Below are 8,122 nucleotides of genomic sequence, written 5' to 3' on the forward strand. Positions count from 1 at the left end.
GTGCCGTTATAAAACAATTGTTCTTGGAAATTGTCAGCCACTGTCAGATTGTTCACAGATGGCATATTACTTTTCTACAGGTCATGGAACTTGGAGATCACATTTAAGCCGACCATTGACTGTTTGAATCTTAACCAGTTCAGCAGGGATGTATGAGCAGGCTGAATGTTCCCAAGCTGATTGATCGATCACACAGTGTGTGTGATTTAGTGTGCTGTAGAGTAGGTGAATTGGCATGAACTGTATGTTTACATTGGGACGCGATTAAGAATGTGTTGCTGTTCACACAAACATCTAAATACAGAGGAAATGCAGAGAGCTCTTTTACTTTCCAAAGAATTTTAATTTCTGTCTATCTAGTCCTGGGCTTTACACAGTGCCGCCCTGTCTGGCAGAGTATTAGACCTTTATATCTTAATTGTACATAAAAATTCCACCATTTAGAGTGTAGTCTCAGGTGGATGACTAGGGTTTTACATCACACCACAGGTTGCACACTTTAAAAGCTATTGCTGCCTAGAACCTTTTATGCGGGTTCTCAGGAGCTTCCTCCTGCCCTCTTTCCACGAGGACTTTGCTTCAGAATGGTTGACACACAAGGAGCTGTGTATTCCATCACGGAGACACTTACCCCATTTTCACACCCTACTCTGTCAGTTTCCACAGGGGAATACCCTCCCTGATAGCAAAGCCAGGCCCAAGGTAACCACAGCCAAACATTTACTCTGCCAAAGGCCTGCAAAGCACTCAAGCCACTCGGTGATGCTTCCCTTGCTTTTCTTTTCTTGTGGCTTTTTTTTTTTTTTTTTTTACCACACTGATTTTTTTAGATATAACAAAGAGTACATGGGTACAATAAAACCTTTCTGGAAATAAGGGTAAACGGTTATTCTGGTAGAGTACTCAAATTCGCCAACAACAGATAGCATTAAAGAAGAATTGAATACCAAATGTGGTATCCACGGTGGAATAAAATTTATATGAATGTCAAGAATGCACCCTGCAAACATGTAACATTCCAGAGTCAAGCAAATACTACAGTATAAACTGGGGGTCGGCAACCTGTAGATCGTGGGCAGGTGACTGGTAGATCAATGTCTGGGCTTGCTGACCCGCCATCCCAGAGCATCAGAGTGCAATGCAAAGACACTACTTGTAAAGTTGGAGTTGTAGTAGGGAGCAAGAGCCACATAAGTTGATGCCTCCTCCGTAGTACTGGCTCCTGTTCCATGCAGAATGATACCAACTGCACTCCACCTATTATCCTGGCTAGCCGTCTCCAGAATGGTGCCAGCAGCAGGAAAGAAGAGATTTCCAACTCAGTGTGAAGCAATACACTGGGAATAATAGTATAGGGCTGTTTTCACACTAATGTGCTGCGGGTCAACCCACACTGTCGGTTTGCTGCACTTAGCCATAGACTTTTATTATATCCTGTGGGTTTGGTGCACCTTCTGAAAGCGCACCAAAACTCCTGAATGCTTTCAGAAGGTGCACCACACCTGCAGAATATTGTAGTCTATCGCAAAGCGCAGCTTACCCAGGAAAGGTGCAGATGCACTATGCTGTACCCATGATGCAGGTAAAGCGCAGCACTTCAGTGTAAAAGCAACCTTATAGGGGGTTCAAAACCGTAGTTGTTTACATTTGCAGTTTGGAGGTTGGTAAAACTCCATAGTTAAGATGTGTTTTACCACCCCGCCCCAACTGCACCCCTTTTACCTGCAGTGGCCAGGTGTGTACACATGTTGCAGCCACAGCAGGAGTTGTATGCCCTGTCATGATTGGTGGGTGTAGCACCTGCCAAGCATGACCCATTCAAGTGAATGAGGCCACTCTGCAAGTGCCCTGCAACCTTGTGCAGTACAGCAAACAAAGGGTTAAAGCAGGCAGCCTTGTGTTGCTTTCTTACCACCTGCTTTAACCCCTTGGATCCCACTGAAGCATGCAGTTGCAGAGTGGCCCCATTTACTTGAATGGGTCACAATTGGCAGGCGGTAGTACCCACCAATAGCAACAGGGTTTATCTCCTATTGTGGCAAGACCAAGGGGGCAGGGATTGGGGGCAGTAAACTGAACTGCAGGGTTTTTACCACCCCCCAACTTTACGTGTGAACGAGCCTTAAGGGTGCCGCTGTGGAATGCAACTAAGGGTTCATTCACAAGTGCAGTAGGCACGACTGCCGTTGAAAAGCAATCTGAGTGTTCGACAGTTGGTGAGGAGGCGGTATGTTGCCTCCTTACCATCTGATTTAAACCCATGGTTGCCGTGCAATGCACACAATTTTGACACAGTCGTGTGGCAATTAGGGGTTTAAATTGGGTGTGAATTGAAGTTCTCACACTAGTTCACGCCAGATGCAGTTCTGTGCGCATTTTTCTGCACTAAAAATGCATGCAGTGTTTTCCATGTATTCCAATGGCTCTAGTTCACACCAGTGCAGTCCGTTTCCGGTGCAGAACTGTACTGGATCCTAGCAAGTTGTATTAAAAATGCACTGGAACTGCATGTGGTGTGAACTGTAAGCAAAAATTGATCCAGAGCTTATCCAGAGTGCATTTTTGTGGCGTAAACTGGCCCTAAAAATGCATGCACAGCGTTTTCCATGTATTTCAATTGCTCTAGTTCACACCAGGCAAGTCAGTTCCATGTGAAGAAACTGCATTGGTGTGAAATAGAACCATTGGAATACATGGAAAACACTGTGCATGCATTTTTAGTGCAGAAAAAAAGCACACGGAACTGCTGGTGTGAACTGGCTCTAAGGCAAGGGAAGTTTAGAAAGGACCAGAGAACAGGAAGGGAACGATTTGGTGAATGGAAAATGTACCAGGTAGAAGGGCTGCATCATCGCCCACCCTAAGAATTAGGATGGCTCAAAAAGTAGGATTAGACTGAGTCCAGGTGAATCTGCTAGGAGTCATTTGTATTCTTTTGTGAAAGAATATTCTTTCCAATAAAACCAATCGTTGCACCTTGCTCTTCTCTGCCCTTTGAGCATGTTTGTGTCTCCATATGCCTAATGCTCTCAACTCTGGGACCATTGTATGGTTGGACGAGAGTTATCCACTTTGCTATAATATAGGAATGGGTGACATGGAGTAGATGACATATGATTTTTTTTTTTTTTTTTTTTTTAATAGGGATTTTATTATGCTATAGAATAAAAAAGGGTGAATCTGGGGCTAAATTTATGAGCAATGTTTTGCATGGAGCCAGGATCCTCTTAACACTGGACTCTGGATCCAACGCTAACTCTGTTAGGTGTGCAAAAAGTGGCCTACCTAGGCAGACTTTTCTTCAACCATGTCATGATTTCTCAGACCATGAACGACTTTAATACAGCCATCATTGTCCAGGGCTCAAAAGTGCTAGGCACATGCTCCACGCCCATGTCTCTACCAGAGTCTGAAATGAAAAGCCTCCTCTAATGGATGAAAACATTGAGGGGAATGAAGAAGACCCAGGAGTAGTTAGAGGCCCCAAAGATTTTGCGCACTCAGACTTTCCAACACACCTGCTATAGCGTTACACAATATGCTTGCCAATGCTGATATGCTCACTTCTGCTGTGCACAGAAGCCTTGGCATTGTTGCACTTGGTTAGCCTCCACTTCGCCATGCCCCTTTGAGTATGAAGAGACTTGCTCTTTCATGTTAATGCCATAGAACAAGTTATGACACATCTCCAGAATGGCTCTGATTTCTGTCCATATGTGCAGAAATAACCTGGACAGCTAACGTTTCCAGTAAAAGATTCTTCACATATATGCCCTTACAGGAAAGACTTAACATTGGGGTGCCTGATAAATTCTTCAAAGATGTCATGTCATGGGGGGCAATGATTTTTCTCCCACAGAGGAAGGTTCCAGATTCCCCATCCTCTGGTGCTTCTACCTCTTTAAAACAAAGAGAACCTCAACGTCTATTCCAAATTTTAACCCTTCCTTCCGGCTCAAGACTTGAAACACAAAATCCACTAAGTCTACCCGAAAGCCCTCTTCCCAATTTAGGGACTCTGTCATGCTAAAAGTGGGGGGGTGTATGTTTGCCTTCACAGGCATTTCGGACCCGTGGGTTTAATCTGTGGTTTTAAAGGGGTACAATATTTAGTTAAATCTTGCTTCCAGAACACAAACTGAATTCATGATTGGGCCTTATGGTCAGAGACATCCCTCTGTGAGATTCTCCATGAGACTCCCTCTTAACCACCCTATGCTTCTATCCAAACAAGCAATGAATTAGCTTGGTGGATTTCCAGTCTAGCCTAGGCAATGGGGAAGTCATAAAGGACTCCAGACATGGATATCATGGTCTTTAGGTTCAACAGGAACTTACCTTTGTGGTCAGGACCAAGGATCCTCTAGCACTGGCAGACTTGCAGTCTGGCCTTTCTACAATCGGGACCTCACCAGAATCTGATCTTAAAAGATAAGTTCACCTTTGGAACATGTTCCCTGTTCCAACCATCACAGACTGTGAATTTATAAACATGGTATTATATATGTGATTTTACAACTTCCACATCTTGGCAATCGGTCTGATACAAGTCTCCCAGGACTTTCCCTTAAAGCGACATTAAACTCTGGTTTAAAAAAAAAATTATATTTATATAATTATGTAATATTTATGAATCTCCTATTGCTCTCAGACTCCTCCGAATTCTAATCACCATGCAAGTTCACTTCGGTTAGCTAAAGTAGAAAGCCAAACTGGAGTGATTGTTTCCCATGACATAATCTGGCATACACTGCAGAGGAATGGCATGCATGGGTGTCCTCCATGAAGGAAGCCTCTCCTAAAGCCCATGCACAAAAAAAGCCTGCCTAGAATTTGCCAGGGCCCATGCTGAAAAAGAAGACTACTGGGACTCTGTACTCTGGAGTGATGAGACCAAGATGTTTTTGGAACTGATGGCTTCAAAACTGTATGGCATCGCAAAGGTGGGTTGTACAAATTAAAAATGCATGGTGCCTACAGTGAAACATGGTGGCGGATGGTGTCAGGGAGCTGCATTTCATTGATACTATCATGAACTCACAGATGTACTGCTCTATATTGAAAGAGAGGATGCTACCATCACTCCGTGCCCTTGGTCGTCGTGCATTTTTCCAACATGACAATGATCCAAAACACATTTAAGGCCACTGTTGCATTTCTGAACAGTAGTGATTCAGTGGCCAAGTATGTCTCCTGATCTGAACCCAATTGAACACCTATGGGGAATTCTGGAGAGACAAGTTAAGCATCACTCTCCATCCAGCATCCAGGCTCTAAAAGTGGTCATTCTTGAAGAATGGAAAAAGATGTTGCAATATGTCGCCAACTTGTTCATTCCATGCCTAGAAGACTTGGTGCTGTCCTTGCATATCATGGAGGTTATAAAAAATACTCGATGTAGTAGTTTTTACTGTGGGGTGTGTTCATTTTTGCATCAACTGATTTGAGTAAAACTGAAGACTTTCATGTAATGAGCTAAACAAATCTCTTGTGTTCATTGAGATATTGATTAAAATCTTACTTTTCAAAAGGGGTTTACGCATTTATGCTATCTATCTATCTATCTATCTATCTATCTATCTATCTATCTATCTATCTATCTATCTATCTATCTATCTATCTATCTATCTTATTTTCTTTTTTTTTCTGCTGTTCTCTATGGTACTACTCCTTTTTGTAAACAAAGCCTCCCTCTCTTGCTTGCTCCTGACATGGAATATGGAACATATAATATGGAACATATAATGTGCACAGAGCAGTACAAATCATCACAACTAATAACAAATTTTCACTGTTTGTTCCAAACAAATGAATGTGCTGGGGGCAAGGAAAGCGGTTTGGGAGCTCACAGAGGATTTTACAAGGGAGCAGAACAACATAGTAAGAAATAATTAAATTAAATAAGAGCCATTAAGTAGTGGATGTGTATGGATTACTTTTGCAGATTAACCGGTTGCTGCCCAGCCTATGGCAGGATGACGTTTGGGCCGGCCTCTCGTCCCTCCAGGTGGACTTCATATGACGTCCTTACGGATCGTGGCTGTGTTGCAATCTATCGCGATCTATTGCGATCTATCTACGACTGTGTCCCCCGGACACAGCAGATGACTGATCACTGTACCAGCCCCGCTGACGGTACCATGTGACCACTGTAATCAATCACAGCAGGTCACATGACAGTTGTAAATAATGGATGGCTTACTTTCAAGCCACCAATTGTGCACAATTGATCTTTAATGGCATTCCAGTCTTAGTCTGTAGGACTCATTATTGAGTTGTCCTACCCTTTTGTCAGAAACCATGAAATCAGGCTGAGACAGAAGTATAGTTAAATCACACTCGTTTAATAATAAAAGTAAAAAGAACAAACGTAGTCAAAACATAGCCAAAGTTCAGTAACCGGAACGGATAGTCAGCCAAGCCAGAAGTCAGGGGTCAATGTAGTGGAACAGCAAGCAGGATCTGGAGCCAGAAGGGATGTCAGCAAAGCCAGTCTTTAAACAGGAACGCAGGAGATAGTTTCTTGTGATGTGACCAAGGCAAAGGCAGAGCTCCTCTGGACTGGACGGCTTAAGTAGGCAGGACTGACGAGCAGGATCATCAACAGTTGAGTAACCGTGGAGAGAGATGGGAGCTGGCAATTAGCCGATAACTGAGCAGCCAGCTCTGAGAAGGAAGGGCTGAGCCCAGCCCTGACACCTTTGCAGCTATAACAGCTTCAACTCTTCTGGGAAGGCTGTCCACAAGGTTTAGGAGTGTGTCTATGGGTTTGACCATTCTTCCAGAAGTGCATTTGTGAGATCAGACGCTGATGTTGGATGAGAAGGCCTGGCTCGCAGTCACTGCTCTAATTCATCCCAAAGGTGTTCTATCGGGTTGGCTCTGTGCAGGCCAGTCAAGTTCCTCCACTCCACGACCACTCATCCATGTCTTTATGGACCTTGTGTACTGGTCCAAATCATTTGGTGGATGTGGATTATGGTGTGGGGTTGTTTTTCAGGGATTGGGCTTGGCCCCTAAATTCCAGTGAAGGGAACTATTAAGGTGTCAGCATAGCAAGACATTTTGGACAATTTCATGCTTCCAACTTTGTGGGAACAGTTTAGGGATGGCCCCTTCCTGTTCCAATATGACTGCGCACCAGTGCACAAACAAGGTCCATAAAGACATGAAAGAGTGAGTTTGGGCTGAAGGAACTTGACTGTCCTGACCTCAACCCAACAGAACACCTTGGGAATGAATTAGAGCGGAGACTGTGAGCCAGGCCTTCTCGTCAAACATCAGTGCCTGACCTCACAAATGCACTTCTGGAAGAATGGTCAACCATTCCCATAGACACACTCCTAAACCTTGTAGACAGCCTTCCCAGAAGAGTTTAAGCTGTTATAGCTGCAAAGGGTGGGCCAGCTCAATATTGAACCCTTCGGACCAAGACTGGGATGCCATTAAAGTTCATGTGCATGTAAAGTTAGGCGACCCAATACTTTTGGTAATTGTGGGGGTTATTTATGAAAGGCAAATCCACTTTGCACTACAAGTGCAAACTAAAAGTGGAAAGTGCACTTGAAATTGCACTGAAAGTGCACTTTGAAGTGCAGTCGCTGTAAATCTGAGGGGTAGATCTGAAATGAGGGGAAGCTCTGCTGATTTCATCATCCAATCATGTGCAAGCTAAAATGCTGTTTTTTATCTTCCTTGCATGTCCCCCTCGGATCTACAGCGACTGCACTTCCAAGTGCACTTAGCAAATCCACTTTGCACTTTGTAGTGCAAAGTGGATTTGCCTTTAGTAAATAACCCCCATAGTGTATGTATTTGTCCTAGTGTCTGAAGTGATGTGCATTATATTAAATGACAAACGTAGAAAACTACTGAAATAAGCGTTTGGTCAACATGAGGAAGATGTCCTTCTGGAAAAGATAATCTGCTTTCATTTTCTAGAAATCTATTCACACCAGTAGTTTCAATTAACTTCAACACAGAACAGCTGTTTTTCCAGACAGCAAATCTGTCATTGTGATTAATTGCACTGTATACATGGAGACATTGAAAATAATTTGCACTTTATTAACACAAGATGAACTTTTACAATGGGTAGGCATAAAAGGACGTGATAAACATA

Source organism: Aquarana catesbeiana, linkage group LG02, assembly GCF_042186555.1.
Source record: "Aquarana catesbeiana isolate 2022-GZ linkage group LG02, ASM4218655v1, whole genome shotgun sequence".
In the NCBI taxonomy this organism is placed as follows: domain Eukaryota; kingdom Metazoa; phylum Chordata; class Amphibia; order Anura; family Ranidae; genus Aquarana; species Aquarana catesbeiana.